We start from the raw sequence: 18,580 nt of genomic DNA, 5'->3' as shown, positions 1-18,580 counted from the left end.
GTTTGCTGGGAATTCTGGGGGTATGATCACACAAGAAGGTGAAGTTTCGAATGGGAAAATTACATTTGAGAAAGTTAATTATTGTTATAAAGTTGATCATAACTTATTGAGTGTGTCACAGATTTGTGATAAGAAATACACTACCGTTTTACTGATAGAGGGTGTCTTATTCTGAAACCGGGATACATGATTCCCGAGGACAGGTTGTCATGCGATCACCACGATCAAATGATATTTATGTCTTGAATATGAACTCTAGAGCATCTGCATCGATCGAAACGTGTTTTGTCTCGAAAGCAACCGAGAAAGACTCCATACTTTGGCATCGAAGAATGGGTCACATACACATTTGAAAGATGAATTATTTAATGGTGAACGATTTGGTTGAGGGGGTGTCTTTGAAAAATTTTAAGTTATCAGATCATTGTGTTGCTTGTAAGAAGGGCAAACAAAAGAAGAAATCACACCCATCTAAAGTATTCAATTCCATTGATACTCCGCTGGAACAACTTCATATGGATTTGTTTTGTCCAGTGAATCGTGCGAGTATTTCTAGAGACTGGTATTGTCTTGTCGTGACTGATGATTATTCGAGATATTCGTGGATTTTATTCATGAGCTCGAAAGATCAAACGTCTGTTTTGGTAAAAAAACCTTATCACGAAAATCAAATCACTTTACAAACAAAAGGTGAGGAGAATTCAGAGTGATAATGGAACAGAATTCAAGAACACTATGTTGGATTTCTTTTGTATCCAAAAGGGAATTCATCGGGAATATAGTGCACCCTATGTACCTCAATAAAATGGCGTTGCTGAAAGAAAGAACAGAACCTTGATTTAAGTTGCAAGAACCATGCTCGCTGATTCTAAGCTTCCTGTCCAATTCTGGAATGAGGCTGTGAATACGGCTTGTTATACTTTTAGTTGAGTTCTGACGGTTAAACGACTAAAGAAGACCAGTTATGAACTATTAAACAATCATAAGCCTAACTTAAAGTATTTGGAACCTTTTGGGTGTCCTTGTACTATGCTGAAGAGGGATGCGGGTAAATTTGAAGAGAAAGCCATTGAGGGTTATTTCTTAGGGTATGCGTCACCTAAGAAACGGGTTTTCAATTTTACGTCTGGTTGTGTCGAAGAGTGGTACCACGTTGATTGTCAAAAGTACACTACTCCTTCACAAGGGAAAGGTCCCGACTGGATGTTTGATTACAATGGCTTATTTAATTCTTTCACTTTATCAACTGATCATCCAGATGAAGATGTAGTTCGGAGCGTATTTTGAAGAACATTTGGAAATTCCACGGTTTGCAAGTTCAAATGATGTTGAAGCTTCAACTGCTGCTCCAACTGAAGAACCTGAAAACGAAGCTCCTGTTCATTAATCGTGGGGGTCCATTTATTAATCGTGGGGGTCACCAACATGCTGATATGTTTCATCGGCATCTTCTCTTTGAGGTCAACCACGGCTTCAAGTTCTTTAAGCCTCAGGTCCCGAGATGAAAGAGTATAGATGAGATTGATCCAAGGACTGGCTGGAGGAAACTTATTTTGAAGGTGAAGCCGCCCAAGACTATGAAGCAAGTTCTTGTGAAGACAATGCCACAAGACATGTATCTCTCTTTCAACCGCTGGTACTATGACAACCGTACCAGCGAGGCCGTCATTGTTCTAGGGAGAGGTCTGAAGACTAAGCTTATCAAGATAATCGACCCGATGTGGTTGGTTAACTTATCAGAGACCGACAATGACGTGCTCTTCAGGAAGCAGATCTTGTTCGAGCGCCAAGAAGATTATGACCTGGCTATGCAATTCCAGCGAGTTGTTCGTGTGTGTCATGAACATGGAATTCATAGTTGCAGAGACTGGCAGTCAAAGCATTTCAAATAAGTTAAAGACAAAGAGCTCAAGACGAGGGGGTGTCTGTTAGTGCACGGTTTTGCGTCTAGAGTCTTTGTATTTAACGTTAACGTTTTGTTTATGATTAATGTAATAAATAGTTTTATTTATTAAGCTAGTTCGCTAGATTAAAGGCTAGTTCGCTAGGGGATGTTAGCGAACTAACCAATTAATGTATTCCCTCCTGATTCGTTAGGGGATGTTAACGAATCAGGAGGTGCTTTGCTAAGTTGATGTATGTAACGAAGGGGAAGCTGGTTCGCTAGGGGATGTTAGCGAAGAGGAGTGAAGGCTGATTTTCCCCCTTTTATAGTTGATTTTCGGCCAGATAGCGTATCGCGACGGACACAAACAAAGGCTGTCGCGTAGCGCGACGAGCCTTTAGCTCTGTCGGGTCAGACTAAGCTAGGACACAAGGCACGTCATGTGGCAGGCAACATGTCATGGCTGTGTAGCCTCCACATCGCGTATCGTGACGGGTCTAGTGGGAGCCCATTGCATAGCGCGATTACCAACAATTTTTTCTGGATAATTATAAGCCTTATAAATTTTAATATTCCTCAAATATACTAAGGCAACTCTCAAGCGGCGAGGCGAGAGTTCGAAGTGCCAAGTGTGCCATCAAAGCGCCATATTCCACCCTTTGCAAGAGCTCGTGCCCGAGCCCGTGTTCGTCGGGTGCTTCACACCCTTCGCTAGGACCACTGAGACTGACTAGTCGTTTAAGAATATTATCATATAAGCTTTCTTTATTCTAAAGAGCTTATAAGTTTTGTTATCTAACGATGTGGTACAAGAACTCACTTTCGTGTTTTATACCAAGGTGGAAACATTCCATTTAGTCTCCCCACCTTATTTTGAATCTCGTTCTCGAGATCAATTGGAATAAGTGTGGGTACTTTCGTTTCATTTCCGATTCTAATTTCCTAGTATATTCTGGTCCACGTTTTGAATCCCACTTCACTTTAACCAGAAATATTTTTTTATGCTTGAGATTTTTGATCTTTCTATCTTCAATTTGTAAAGGTTTCTAACAAATTTTAACTTTTTCGTTTTTCTTTATATCTTGAAGGGTTACTTTTAATGATTCATCAGCTAAGCATTTCCTTAAATTACTTACATGAAATACATCATGTATACATGTCATAGCTTACAGGTCCAATTCGTTTATTAATTTGGAATGGTCCAACAAACCTTGGACACAACTTTCCTTTTTTTCCAAATCAAATTACTCATTTCCAAGGAGATACCTTCAGTAGCACTTTATCTCTAACTTGAAATTCTAATGTTTTGCGTCGATGGTCTACATAATATTGTGTTTTTAAAGTTTGTATAGAGAAAATCCAAAAAAAATTTTTAGATTATTTTCTCGCTGAAAATTATGTCGGTTATCTAAGTTTGTGAAGCATGCTTGCATGTCTTAGTCCTATTATTCACTTGTGAATTGATGGTTAGCCATTTATTTATAAATTTAAGTTAACTGGGGCGATTAAATTTATCTTTTCTTTATTTTATGCTCCTCAAAATTTTGAGTTTTTTGAAGCAAAAAGAGAACATGATAGTACATTGATTATCTTGACCCCAAATTCAGCAAAAAGTAAGCTTAAAAGACTGTGTGCTTAATTGCATTGGTGCATTGGTAGGTCTTAAAACAACCCAGTAGAGTAAAGTATGTGATATAAACATAAAGAAAGGCCAAATTGAAAGAGGTGTTAGTCTCTAGCAAAAGTCTTGGTGAGGATGACAGAAATGTAATAACCAGTCATACTCAAGCCTTATATTTGTTGATCACCCAAAATAAAATAATGCAAATAACAAGCGTTAGGATTCTGAACATTGTGAGTCTTTATGCGGCTTAACCATCTGGGTATTCATAAGCATATATATATTTCACTCGCTTTCTAGAGCAAACCCAAAGTTATTAAACTTGATCACCGCTGTACTTCGTACAATTTAAATTACTGACTTGATCAAAATCCGCTGTTAGTCATACAATTGTTTTTCCCTTGCGTTCGTCTTAATACCAATAAGAAACGGACCCCAGGGGATACAATGTATGTAAGCCGACAGATGGACTCTTGCATACTCACTCACAGTAAAGGAAACTTGATGCAATGCTCAAAATTTCGAAATTGGTATCAAAATTTTGATCAACAATATAATGGTTTAAGTCAAGTTGGGGTGATTTGGCAAAAATCAAATTAAGCTTGAACCGAGATTAGAGGCTGATAGTTTCTGATATTCTGTGCTTTAATTGAACAATTTAATCATATCACAAAAATACTTGAATGTGTGTTATTAGATTTATGTGGACAACAATACCAATGACCGACTTATCGCCAGTCATAATATCGCTGAAATATAAAACTGTGATGGAAGGGCAATTTGGTCAATATGATTCTCTGCTTAAACTCAACAAAAATACAAAAATATGTACTGCTTTTGATAAAATCATTGAAAAACATAAAAAGATTGTCTATTTTTTAAAGGACCGAATATTTTTTTTGTAAATACATTCTTAAATTTACAAAATACCAAAAATATTTTCGTCTTCTTTGTACAAAATACTTAAATAATTTTAAGTTATGTTTCGGAAAACTGAAACGTTTTTAAGGTATTTGGTTGTCGGGATAAAAGGTTTCTCGATAACCTAATTTTATTTATTTTATTTAATTATTTAATTCATTTAATTATTTAATTTAAAATTAAATAAAAGATTTTTTAATTAGAATCTAATTCATTATTTATGGATAACGAACTAGGTGATTCTTTAGCGAACTAGCTTCTGGTTTGCTAACCTAATTTGCTTCCTCACTCTGTAACGAATCATCCCTTCGTTATGCATATTTAACGAATCATGACACAAATCATGTCTTGATTCGCTACCTTTAATTTAACGAATCAAGTAGCGATTCGTCAGCATAAGGTAACGAATTGAGTTAGCGAATGGGCTAATTCGTCAACTTTAATTTAAACGAATCGTCTTATTCGTACAAGCTGTACCTCGGGTTGCGTGCAATGTTATATAAGACAAGAAAACGAACAGTCTTCCACTGTTCGCCTTCTTCCTTCATCTTTAAGAAATGTTGGTACATAAATGTCAGTAGTTCATAGTCTAGCGTTTGTAATCGAGTCTGTAATGTAATTATGTTTAAGTTTATGTTTATGCATGTAAGCGAAGTTGTCAACAAGTTCGCTTAGGCGAACTTGTTGAACAAGCGAAGTTGTTGACAAGTTCGCCTAGGCGAACTTGTTCAACGAGCGAAGTTACTGACAACTTCGCCTGAGGCGAAGTTGTCGTGTATTTATATAGCCTACGGGTTACGTTTAGGAGTTGAGAGTTTTTGGTTAATCACGTGTAATTCAGTAAGTCTATAGACGAGAGATCGAGTCTGTAGTAGACGTGTTTCAAGTTATAATACATAACGTGTTCGTTTGTATCGCGTGTGATTGTTCTACGTATTCTACGCTCGTAACTACCTACGCAGGGATTCCGCACCTACGTAGATAGCGATATCCCGTGTAAGATCCGTACGGGAACCTACAATTGGTATCAGAGCTTTGGCTCGATTGTGTGGTTCGGGATTTCACGCGGGTGTAGAAAACGTCTCGTTTGACCTATTCGCGGGACGCGTGTTCGTTGATATTGTGTTATACTCACCTTATACAGTCATATTCAAGCCGTCACACCGACCGGAAACTGCTAAATCGTCGAAAACAGATCTGAATATTTTCAGTGTTCTTCGGGCGAAGTTGTTGTTCTTCAGGCGAAGTTGCCGTCACTGGAAGTAGTGTTTCGGCGAAGATATAAGGTTGAGCGAAGTTAACCACAACTTCGCCTACCTCATAAGTTCGCCTAAGCGAAGTTATCCTCAACTTCGCTTACCTCCTAAGTTCGCTTACCTTAAGCGAAGTTATTCTCAACTTCTCCAAGTCACGCGAATTTAAGGATTTTCCAGCAAAGTTAACACTTAAGAGAAGTTATCCTTAACTTCGCCTATAGTACTGTTTGGAAGAATTTTTGTTTTTTTTTCAGGTTTTTCGTGTTTTCGAGAAGATGTCGTCAATTAACATCTCAGAGTTAGTCAAAATGGAAGTTGAAGCGGGGTCGGCTACTAAGGCCCCAAGGTTGATAAAAGGAACCGACTTTGTAGAGTGGAAGGATAGGTTCATTCAGTATATTAAATACCAGGATGCAAAGATGTGGGTGTGCATCCAGGATGGATATATTCCACCGACAATGGAATACGAAGGTCGGGATGTGATAAAGAAGTACAGCAAGATGGAGGAAGAAGAGAAGAAGATGTATGAGGCCGAGAGCAAGGCCCATGCTGCAATTACTATGGCTCTTCCTCAAGAGATTCTCCATACATTCCGGAAGTACACTTCTGCACGAGAGCTTTGGGATGCTCTTGAGAATAGATTCGAAGGGAACGTGGGTATTCGTGCCTCGAAGATTAAGCTGTTAAAGACCCAGTTCTCTGTCTTCAAGTATTTGAAGAACGAATCGCTCGATGATATTATCACCCGATATTATCATCTAATGACAGAGCTGAACAACTATTCTATTGCTTACAGAGAGGAGGAAATAGTTGAAAAGCTTCTCGATGCTCTCCCACCAAAGTGGGAAATGTACACTGTTCTAATGAGGGAAGACAAAGACTTTCCTAATTATGACTTGGAGACAGTAGTAAACAAGCTCAGAACCTTTGAGCTTAATATGGTTCATAAAGAGACACCAACGGATCAGGTTCAAGACCCTGGTATGTATGGTGCCAAAGTTATCTCAGGCTCAAGTTCGAAGTCTGAATCTGCTGCTTACTACTCCAAAGGAGAGTCAGGTTCTAACTCTTCTCATGAAGGAAATGTGTCAGTAAACATGAACGGTGATGTTTGCTTTGTTGCTGGAGGATCAAGTGCTTCGAAACCTCAAGCATCCAAAGAGTAGTTTCTCTCCCAGTGCATCAAGCAATAACTACACTAAGATGCCAATGAGTGTCAAATCTGCTGAAGAGCAGTTTGCACTCTATGCATCTTTTATTGCTTCTTACGAGAACTACATACAAGGGAAGATTGTGGACCCTGCTGCTTTGGAAGAAGACTATGACCAGATCGATCCTGATGATCTGGAGGAGATGGATCTGCAGTGGCAGATGGCGATGATAGTCAGAAGAGTGAAGCGTTTCATGAAGAAGACTGGCAGAAATTTCGTAGGTGGAAAGCCAGGATTTGATAAGTCAAGGGTGAGGTGTTACAATTGTCAACAAAACGGACACTTTGCAAAGGAGTGCACTAATGCACGTGTAGAACGTAGTCAGGGGAGGACTACACAGCAAAGTGGAAATAACAATGGGAATAATGCCATGATGTCTGATGCTGGTGAATACAACTGGAACATGTTCTCTGGAGAACTCTTTGAGCAGGCACACATGGCGAAGGTTGCAGCTGAAGAATGTATGAAAGCTGCTGAAAATGAAAAAGCTTTCATGGCTAATGACCAGAACTCCGAGGTATGTACTAAACCTATCTGTACTAAATGTGAGAACTTGTCTGAACAGCTTGCTACAATTACTGATCAGTATGTTAAGTTGGATGCCGAATTTAAAACCTTGAAAGAAGATCATCACTTCACAAAGACAAGAGAAAATAATTATAAAATAAAAATTAAAGCTTGTGAAAAAGACGTTAAAAGTTTAAAAACAAAATTAGCTGAGAAAATTGATGTGATCGATCTAAGCTACGAGGTTTTAGAAGAGAAAACAAAGTTAATCGCTGAGAAAGAAAAACAGATTGCTGATCACCAGGTAAAAGTGGTGGAACTAAATAAGAAACTGGAGCAATTCCGGAATTCCTCTGCTATTCTTGATCACCTTGTTAGTGATCAAGGTTCCTCACCTAAGAGGGGAGGAATTGGTTACCATGAGGTTCCACCACCTTATAACCATAATTATACTTTCAATCCTAGTGTTCATGAATCTGTTAATTTTGTAGCTGATCAGACAGGTCCTGCTAAGGAAACTGGTAAAGTACCGGAAATTAGTAAAGGCGAAACAAGTTCGCCTGTCTCAAAAGTTAAAATTTCTATTTCAAGTCCAGTCTCATCTGATTCGGATAAGTCATCCGAGTCGGGTAAGACAAAAGAGAAGGAAGTATTACCCACTAGTGGAGAAAAAGTTAAATCAACTAAAAGTAGTACTCCACTCAACCCATATGTCCCACCTTATGTGAGATGTACGGTTGGTAATACTGCCTCCACATCTAAAACATCTGCTGAAAAGAAAGCTGAACATAGGTGTTGTTTTAGATGTAATCAAACTGGGCACCTTGTTGCTGATTGCCCTCTGAAGCAGCGTTTTAGAGAGGTGAGGCCCTCAAAAACTGAGACTAAGGTTTTTGGTAATCGTTTAAATGTTAAAAATGAAAACCATTCAAATTTGAGAGATAATGTAGGTTTTCAAAGAAACACATCTCGTTTTTACACTACTAATAACCAAACCAAATGCTATAATTCTTTTGATTCTCTTAATGTACGTCGGTTTGGTTGGCCTCACCATCAGTCTCCAAGGAGGTATCTTGTTAGGACTCGTGGAAATTTATCTAATGCTAATTTTGGTCAGCCAAGGTGTGTGAGTTCTGTTAAGAAGGTTAATCGACCCAAGACCAAGAGGTCTTGGGTCCCCAAATTTTAATAATCTCTTTTGTTTGTGCAGGAACAGTTGAACAGGGCTTCCAATAATCTTTGGGTTGTGGACAGCGGCTGTTCCCGGCACATGACTGGTAACAAGAATTTGTTACAAGATTTAAAACCTGTTCAAGGGGCAAGAGTCAGTTTTGCCGGTGAGAGTGGAGGCAAAATAACAGGAAGGGGTACGTTAACTAACGGGAAGATGACGTTAGAAAATGTGAACTTTGTTGAAGAACTGAAGCACAATCTGCTGAGTGTGTCGCAGATTTGTGATAAAGATTATACCGTACACTTCACGAAGACTGATGCGATTGTGTTGAAGCCTGGTTTTCAAATACCAGAGGAGTGGATAGTAATGAAGGCTCCACGTGATCGAAATACGTATATGATGGATTTAAGTTCAACTGAAATGTCAACGGAAGAATCGTGTCTTTTGACGAAAGCAAGCGAATCGGAATCTGAACTGTGGCACAGGAGAATGGGGCACATTCATCTTCGGAAGATGAACCATATTGTCAGACATGGGCTTGTGTTGGGTGTTCCCTTAAAAAGTTTCAATTTTGAAGACAAATGTCTTGCGTGCAAAAAGGGAAAGCAGCACAAGAAGTCCCATCTCACCAAGAAAGTGAATTCAATTGCTAGTACACTAGAGCTGCTTCACATGGATCTCTTCGGTCCTGTGAATGTAAGAAGTCTAGGTGGTACAACTTATTGCTTGGTGATCACTGATGACTACTCACGATACTCGTGGGTATACTTCCTGAAATCAAAGGACGAAACGGCTCAAATGGTGAAGAATCTGATTACCAAAGTTGAGAACATTATGGATAAACGAGTGAAGTTCATCAGAAGTGACAATGGTTCCGAGTTTAAAAATTTTGAAATGGAGATCTTCTGTCTGTCAAGAGGGATTGAACACTAATTCAGCGCTCCGTATACTCCGCAACAGAATGGAGTGGCTGAAAGGAAGAATAGAACTTTAATTGAAGGAGCCAGAACTATGCTGGCTGATTCGAAGCTTCCGGTGGTGTTCTGGGCTGAAGCTGTTTCTACAGCTTGCTATGTACTGAATAGAGTTTTAACGGTAAAAAGACTTAATAAAACATGCTATGAGCTTATGCATGGGAGAAAGCCCAATTTGTGTGGACTTGAAGCTTTCGGGTCCCCGTGTTCAATTTTAAAGGCACCTTCAAAGTTTGGTGAAACAGCCGCTGAAGGAATCTTAGTCGGCTATGAAGTTGGGACTCCCAACAGGCGTGTCTTTAATACAACGAACGGCAAGGTTGAGGTGGTATGTAACACCGACATTACGAGTTACAGATCGCCAAGACCGAGCATCGGACCTCCTGGGATTTTCGACTATGATAGGCTCTTCAAGTCTTTTAACATACCTGATTTGTTTCGTACAGAAGAAGAAGAACGTGTTGCTACGAAGATGATTCTAGATGAGGAGGAAAATTTGGCTCATAGACAGCTATTTGATGATTGTCAACCTTCCTCATCAAATTCTATCGGTTCCCCTGCTGTCTCTCCTGAAGAAGAGTTTATCAATCCATTTCACTCTCAGCCAAAAACAACCATTGATGAGCTCTCTACTAATTTAGAAGATAATTTGCATGTCGGTGCTGTTCCGACCACGAGAATTCACATAGATCACCCTTTGGAGAATGTTATAGGTGATGTGTCCTCCGGTGTACAAACCAGAAGTAGCTTGAATGAGCACACCTGTGTTTATACAAGCATTAAGGAAACGGGTATAATGAACGAATGTTTGTACTCCTGCTTTATTAGCCAGATTGAACCAAAAAATTATCAAATGGCTCTTAAGGACAGCTCGTGGGTCGAGGCCATGCAAGAAGAGTTGGCTCAATTTAAGAAGATGGAAGTTTGGACTTTGGTTGAAAAACCAAGGAATGTGCATGCGATAGGCACAAAATGGGTGTTTTAGTGCAAGAGAGATGAAAAGGGGATTATTATAAGAAACAAGGCGAGGTTGGTCGTTAAAGGATTTAATCAGCAAGAGGGGATAGATTATAATGAAGTGTTCGCTCCGGTGGCCAGGTTGGAAGCGATAAGATTGTTTTTGGCGTTTGCTGCTTTTAAGAAGATGAAAGTGTTTCAGTTGGACGTGAAGAGTGCGTTCCTCAATGGGAAAGTTGATGAGGTTGTGTATGTTGAGCAACCTCCGGGTTTTCCTGACCCAGACTTTCCTGATCATGTGTACAAGTTGAGCAAGGCGCTGTATGGATTACATCAGGCACCTCGTGCCTGGTATTCAACGTTATCGGACTACTTGCTAGAGAATGGTTTTGAAAGGGGTTTGATTGACAGCACACTGTTTGTGAAGAGAGATGGAAGTGACTTCCTGCTAGTTCAAGTCTACGTGGATGACATCATATTTGCTGCATCAAGAGTCTCCATGTGTCAGGAATTTGAGGCCGTCATGAAGAAAAGATTTGAGATGAGTGCTATGGGTGAACTAACGTTCTTTTTAGGATTGCAGGTTGATCAAAAGAAGGATGGGATGTTCATTCATCAAACAAAATATGTTCATGATGTCCTCAAGCGCTTCAAGATGGAGGACTCTTCTCCATTTGACACTCCAATTTGCGTCAACCACAAGTTGGGAGCTAATATAGACGGTGACGCAGATGTGGACCCAACTCAGTATCGGGCTATAATAGGTTCTTTGATGTATTTGACTGCTTCTAGGCCTGATATAATGTTTGCTGTTTGTCTTTGTGCTCGTTTTCAGGCAAACCCAAAGGAATCTCACATGAAGGGTGTGAAGAGGATTTTGCGGTATCTCAAAGGCAAGCCGAAGCTAGGGTTGTGGTACCCAAAGGGAGGAGACGTGGAACTGGTTGCTTATACAGATTCTGATTATGGAGGGTGCAATCAGAGTCGGAAGTCGACAACAGGAGGATGTCAGTTTCTCGGTGGAAGATTAGTTTCCTGGCAGTGCAAGAAACAGACATCAGTCGCGATCTCTACGTGCGAAGCTGAATATATGGCAGCATCCAACTGCTGCTCTCAGGTTTTGTGGATTCAGCAACAATTGCGCGACTATGGTCTGAATTTCTTACTCACTCCTATTTTAATTGATAACACTGCTGCCATCTCAGTAATTAACAATCCCGTGAAACATAGTAAAACTAAACATATTGACATTCGTCATCATTTCATACGGGACTGTGCTGAGAAGAAACTGATTAAGGTCGAAAAGGTCGATACGCTAGAAAATTTCGCTGATTTATTTACAAAAGCGTTTGATAAATCCAGATTTCAAAACCTAATTGAGCTGAACGGGATGATCAATCCCGAGTAACCATGTTTTTTTTTTGTGCTTATTAAAAAAAAAAAAAAACGTCACTATTGCTTAAAATTAGTCGGTTACCTCAGTTTGATGGACATATCCTCGGATATGTTTTGGTTCTCGTTTCTACTTGTAGAGAATGAGGGTCGCCATTAACCAGATGACTGAAAGTGACCGGGGCGGTTATGATGTGTTTTCTTTCTGTCGCTGAAAATTAGTCGGTCATACTTAGTTAGAAGGACACATACTTGTATGTGGTCGGTCCAGTTGATCCATTGGATCTTCAGGATTGCCGTTTACCTGAAGACTTTGACGTGATCGGGGCGATTGAAGTCAAAATTTCTTGAGGGAAATGAAATTACTTTTCAAGTCTGTTACTTCGTAAGAAGTTAGTTAGCTATGTTAAACGGAAAATTGATCCAACCATGGAAAATGATAGATATACTAACTTTGTGTGCTTAACTAGTGAAGTTATTAGGCTTAAAAGGCTTTAGGACAATCATTGTATGTCATGGTAACTTTTTATGGTGCGTAAAAGTAGATGTGATACAAATTAAATTTTACTTGATTTTATGTGGAAACTCCTTAAGAGTTTTGCGTGTCTTCATGTATATCTTTCCGAATGATAGGCAGAAAAGTGATTACTCAGTCATACACGAACCCATGTGTGTTCTGATTCCCGTGAAGATAGCATTTCAAGATACTGCAGTGATCCAGATTCGGGACTTGCAGTTAATTTCTACTTTGAAGTCTATGTCGTTAAAAAAAAAAAAAAATATTTTTATGAGTCATTGTAACATTCGAGAGTTCAAGATATCAAGACTTCACAATCATTGAGTAAGAAAGAAGAACGGGAAACAGATCAAGAATATTTACAGTTTAATCAGACACTATGGGTCGAAGTCAATTCGGGGTGACTTGGGGAAAGCCAAATACGCTTTGAGGATAGATAGGAGGCATCAATATTTCTGAGTTGTTGCCCACTTAAATTTTAAGGATTAATTGAACCTAACTCGTATCACAGAAACGATGAAAACCATCTTAAGTATATTACCTGCTTACAACCTGTCTCTATATGTCATAATACAGCTAAACACGGATCTATGTGACAGTCACGTAGTTAGTATGATTCCTGTTCGGATCTTTTCTAAAACGTAGCAGTCCCTATCGAGACTGAAATTTGATCCCTTAAACTTTAAGTTTTTTACGTTTTTGTACTTAGATAGCTTTATGATTTCTTAACTGGTTACTTAGAATTGATCATGTTATTTATTTCTTAAAGGACAACTGTTAAAATCTTAAGGGTTAATTTTTGAAATTTTAGGCGATGTTGTTGAACAGGCGAAGTTGTGAATAACTTCGCCTAGGCGAAGTTATCCGTAACTTCGCCTGTATAACAAAGCCTCTATATAAAGGATTTTAAGGGTCAAAACTGTTCATCAGAAATTCAGCGAACTTATTCGAATTATCCGGCGAACTTATATCGTCTCCGGCGAACTTGATTCGTTTCCGATCTCGATCCTTGTTTCTCAGTTTCGTTCATAGATTCAAGGTGTGTGGTATCGAATAACCGTATATCCAAAGACAGTGATGCTTTTCATAGGTCGTTTTGAACGGTTTCGTGACCTCGGTCCGGTGACCTTTCAAAACCGAGATTTACAAACTTGTATTACGTGTTCATGGACGATCTTTTCATCTAACCATCCGTAATATCATGTGTTAGAGTCTCCTGGATCGTCAAACTTTGCCGAATCATCGGATTCCGGCTGTTAGAATCCTAACAGTCGCCGATTCAGTTCAGGCGAAGTTAGGGTTTCGGCGAAGTTATCCGCAACTTCGCCTGACGATTAATTTCGCCTGAGGCGAAGTTATCCTTAATTTCGCCTAACCCTTATCTTCGCCTGAGGCGATGTTGTGAAGAGGCGAAGTTATCACTAACTTCGCCCAGATCATTTTACTTAAAATTAATTAGACGAACTTAAAGATGAAGTGAAGTTGTTCCCAACTTCGCCTCACCTTTAACTTCGCCTATACAGGTTTGATCACAACTTCGCTCCTGGTAATCAAGCGAACTTGTGTACAACTTAAACGTTTATCTAACTTGGTTCGTTTATTGCAGATATGGCTGCTGTTGGAGGTGCAGGAGGTGCAGGTGATGACGGTGATGATCACAGACAATTCTTCCCAGCCCATAACCAGTTCATAACACTTGACCCAGATGCAAAGGGCGTGGAGGACTATAGGGAGATAATTACTTTTCTCCTTCGCTCAAGGATATATCATGCAATAACCACTACCCTGCCTATTTCGCTACCGAATATTGAAGACTTTTGGCAGACGGTAGAGTACAATTGCCGGGTTGAGCCCCCGGTTATGCGAGCCACCGTAAACGGTCAAGTTGTTCAGTTTTCTTCTGAACATATACGGGTGACGTTGAAGTTTGGTGAAGAGACGAGGGATGACCCAACGGAGTTTGTTGCACCATTCCGTGATGGGGCGTTCCTCAGGATGGGGTATTCTGGTCTCTTAGGGGACACACAACGGAGGAAGGGATTTCTTTTAGATCAGTGGCGCTTCCTTATGCACGTCATGATCGTATGTATGTCAGGACGGAAGGCAGGCACTGATGGTATGGGTGCGACAATGCAGTCTGCTATGACTGCGTTGACTTATAATAAACGATATTCTTTCAGCCAGATGATCTTTTACGAGATCGACAGGCAACGAAGGGCTGTGGCGCGTGAGCGGTTTACAATTTATCCACGATTCCTACAGATGATTTTCAATCATGTGGCTCCGACGCTGCCTCAACGACGCCCTATTCGATACGTGGAAAGTGTGACAAAACGTATCTTTGCACAGTGTCGCACTTCCAGCGCACGAAGCAAGCCTGAGCTGCGTCCCAGGCATACTCCGCTCTTTGGGTACCTTATAAACCCGGAGTATGTGCCTGCGGCAGGGGACGAGTTCAGAGACCCAAGACCACAACAGGCGGCAGCACCCCAGGCTGTATCAGCTGCGCCTGCTGTATCTGCTGCTGTGTCAGCTGCAGAGATTGATCTTGATGCCATGTTGGGAGGGCAGGGAATGTTTGATGTGGACCGAGTTGATCCTCAAGAGAATATTCAAGTCTCGGGTCCACAGGCTGACTTTGATGATGTGATGGAAGAGGCTAGACGGATGATGGTAACGCATGAGAGAACAGTTGGGAAACAAAAGAGAACTGTTGACGACGATGACGAGGAAGATGATGAAGAAGAAGCTGTGCAGCTGGTGAGAAAGCGTTCACGAAGGGAAACGACAGGTATGGGTGTAGGAGCTGGAGAGACTTCACGGTTGGTACGTTTTGCTCCACCTGCCCTATCTGGTATGTCCTTTGTTCCTACCTCTGTGCAGGTATCGAGTACAAGCGCTACGGTTGTTCACGTAGTGGCTACATCGTCGGCTGACATTCCATCGATCACAGCCGTCCAGACGTCGACTCCAGCAATTGTGTCTCTACCACCTCAAATGCTTACTCCATCGGTGGTAGTAGCACGATTTGTCGAGTCTACGGTCACCACTACTGCAGGGTTATTGGGTACGGTACCACCTGCGGTCACGCCCACTTCTGACTCGGAACGGATAGCTTCACTAGAGCGGATTGTAGCTGAGCAGTCCAAGACTATTCAAAGCCTAGTGGAAGCAAATCAACTGCAGGCATCCCTCCTGGCTGAGCACGGGAAAGTAATAAATGCCTTGAAGGTGTTCTTGGCATCTCAGGGGGAGATGAGTTGTAGAGGAGATGAGTTGAGGACCAAGCGCCGAAACGATCAAGACGATGATCCCAATGCACCGGAAGGTGCAGGTGGTGAGTTGCCAAGAACTACTATAGCTCTTGGGGCTTCCACAGCTGAGGGGGAGTCTGCATCTGGTGATGATGTGGTAGCTGTTGGTGATGATGTGGATGTGGTTGATGATATGATTGATGCGCTAAAAGAGATAGACGATATGTTAGAGGATGATGAGTTGATAAATGAAGATGATGTTCTGCCAATCGATGAGATTGAAAAGATTGGTGCAGAAATTGTGGTTGAGAATGTGATAGAAGAAGGAGAGATTGTTGAAGAAAATGTAGAGCATGAGATCCCTGTGGTTGAACAGTCGACTATATGTGAAGATGTTGTGGTTGACAACACTGAGTGGGAAGATCAGCCAAACTGGAAGGAAGGCTGCGCTCAGTGGTTTGTAAAGACGAAGAAGCCAGCAGTACCGACGATGTTCAAAAAGTCGTATAATATAAAGGGATATGCAGAATCAAAGAAGGGAATCATATGCTGGTTGTACGATGAAGAGTTGAAACTATTTGTGATCAAACGTTACGACGGCATTCAGTACTTCAAGAAGATGTTAAGATCCCTGAATACCTTACCGGAGTGTGAGGTGAAAGACTTAGCGAGACTGGGGCTGATAAACAGAAGTGATGATAATATGGCGAGAGTAATTGGGAAAATTGTTTGGAAGGAGGCCATTAAAGACAAAAAGTATGAACTTCTGAAGCCTCAGAAAGGGAAGTTAGTAGAAGACAAAGATAGAGGGATGAGGGCAGACGGCAAACCATGGATGGTTATGAAGTATAAACCAGTCCGTCATTTAAAAGAAGTGCCGATGAAGGTGATGCCCAAGAACGTCTTGAAAGACTTGAAGTGGTGGTACGTGGATTGTGAAACTGCTGAAGCGGTCATGGAGGATGAAGATGAGCAAGAGATCATGAGAGTGTATGATCCTATGCACTTAGTCAATCTGTCTCAAGCTGACTTGCAGGTACTACATGCTAAGAAGATTTTCTACATTCCTGCTTGGAAAGAGGAAGCTAAGAAGTACCAGAAGTTGGTTTCTGTATGTGTTAGACAGGGAGTGCATGCTTGAAGAGATGAAGAGAGAAGACGAGAAATTACAAGACACATGTAACGATTCCGGCAAATCCAGGTATACCCTAGCCGGAATATACTATTTACGTGTCATTTAATACTGATTATATGAGTTATAGTACGTTTATACGAATATATATGGTTCACAGTATGAATCATACTCAACTATATAGTGAATCGTATTGGAATTACAATTAATCAATGATCGGTTATTGAAACCCGAACGAATCGGGAATTACATTATAGACGAAGTATATAATGGTTAGTGATGTTTACAAAGTATTAATGCTTCGGGATAGGTGAATTATAGCACAGAAAAAGGATTTCGATTTAATGGTACGTCGGTACGCTAAACGAAACCTTTAACACCAAACCAAGCAAGAGACGATCAATCAAGCCGTAAAAGATGCGTAACTATTAATAAAATGATGTTTTAATGTGATGGGTTAAGTTTTTAAAGTTTTTAAATCAGTTTTATATAAATTTTATTTTAACCCGAAAAACAACCATTTTAGGCTCGTTTCAAGCCGAATTACGAGTTTAAACGAGAAACGAACTGAACCAGATTATCCACAACATTATCCGGATTGCGTAATCTAGATATGTGGCCATGGTTTGAGATGTGGGCCCCCCCCCCCACACCCCCCTCATGGCCGGCCATGTATACACACACACATTTCCTTTCTTTTTTTCTTTTGTTACTTCACAAACTCTCCAAAATCCTCTCAAGTATTCAAGTGTTCTTCCAAATCATTGAGTTTTAACCAAATCCACAAGGTATAATACTTGTTTTGAAGCTTGAATCTTGTTGTTAATTTCACAACCCTTGAGAAAAGAAAGTTCCAAGTGAAATATGGGTGAAAACCCGAGATGGAACCGGTTCTTGTGTGATCAAAGGATGTATACAAGTTATACAAAGGATCTTGATCCAAGTAATTAGTTAAAAGTGTTTAGAATAGATTTTTACGGTTAGAATCTTTGTTTTTACATAAAAACCGACACTATGAAAGAAATGGTTTGATTGTTGGTATAGTTTGCTTGGTATTGTGTTATTGTGCTTGTAAGTGTTGTATCTAGCGGCTAGCAAAGGCTAGAAACCGAGATCCTTGCGATCAAAAGCTAGAAAACACAAAAGAGTTCGGTTTTCGTGTGTATGAGAAATTTGGACAGATTTTCGTGTGCTTAGAGTCGGGTCACGAAATTTCACAGAGATGATCTACACATGAAAATATGAGATCTGTGAATTTTTGGTAATTTTTGGATAAAATATGAATATTTGGTGAATTTAATGCTCGGTTTTGGCCAAAAATAGTGAAAAATAGCAAAACATGATGAAAAATTCTGGAAAATTTAAGATAAGCTTTTTATCACATATAAAAGTCACCCACAAAATTTGAGCTCAGTTGGAAAAGTCTAAGTAGGCTTTTCGGTGAAACGAGTTCTAGGGCTTTCTAGCTCGGTTTTGGGTGAAAAGGGCTTGAAAAATGAGTTTTAAAATCTGGAAAAAATTCCAGAAAGTTATGAGGATGACAAGGATCATCCCAGAAAAATTTGGTATTTTTCTAAAGTGTTTTGGTATTTTTGACATATTTAGTATTTTAATAAGATTTGAAAATAGATAAATATATGTAAATTTACGAAAATAAATCTGGAAAAATTCCAGAAAGTTATGAGGATGACAAGGATCATCCCAGAAAAATTTGGTATTTTTCTAAAGTGTTTTGGTATTTTTGACATATTTAGTATTTTAATAAGATTTGAAAATAGA

The sequence above is a fragment of the Bidens hawaiensis genome, unplaced genomic scaffold (genome assembly GCF_021521415.1).
Source record: "Bidens hawaiensis isolate Kalapana, Puna unplaced genomic scaffold, B.hawaiensis_p1.1 tig00000001_1, whole genome shotgun sequence".
Classification (NCBI taxonomy): domain Eukaryota; kingdom Viridiplantae; phylum Streptophyta; class Magnoliopsida; order Asterales; family Asteraceae; genus Bidens; species Bidens hawaiensis.
This window is presented reverse-complemented; position numbering follows the sequence as displayed.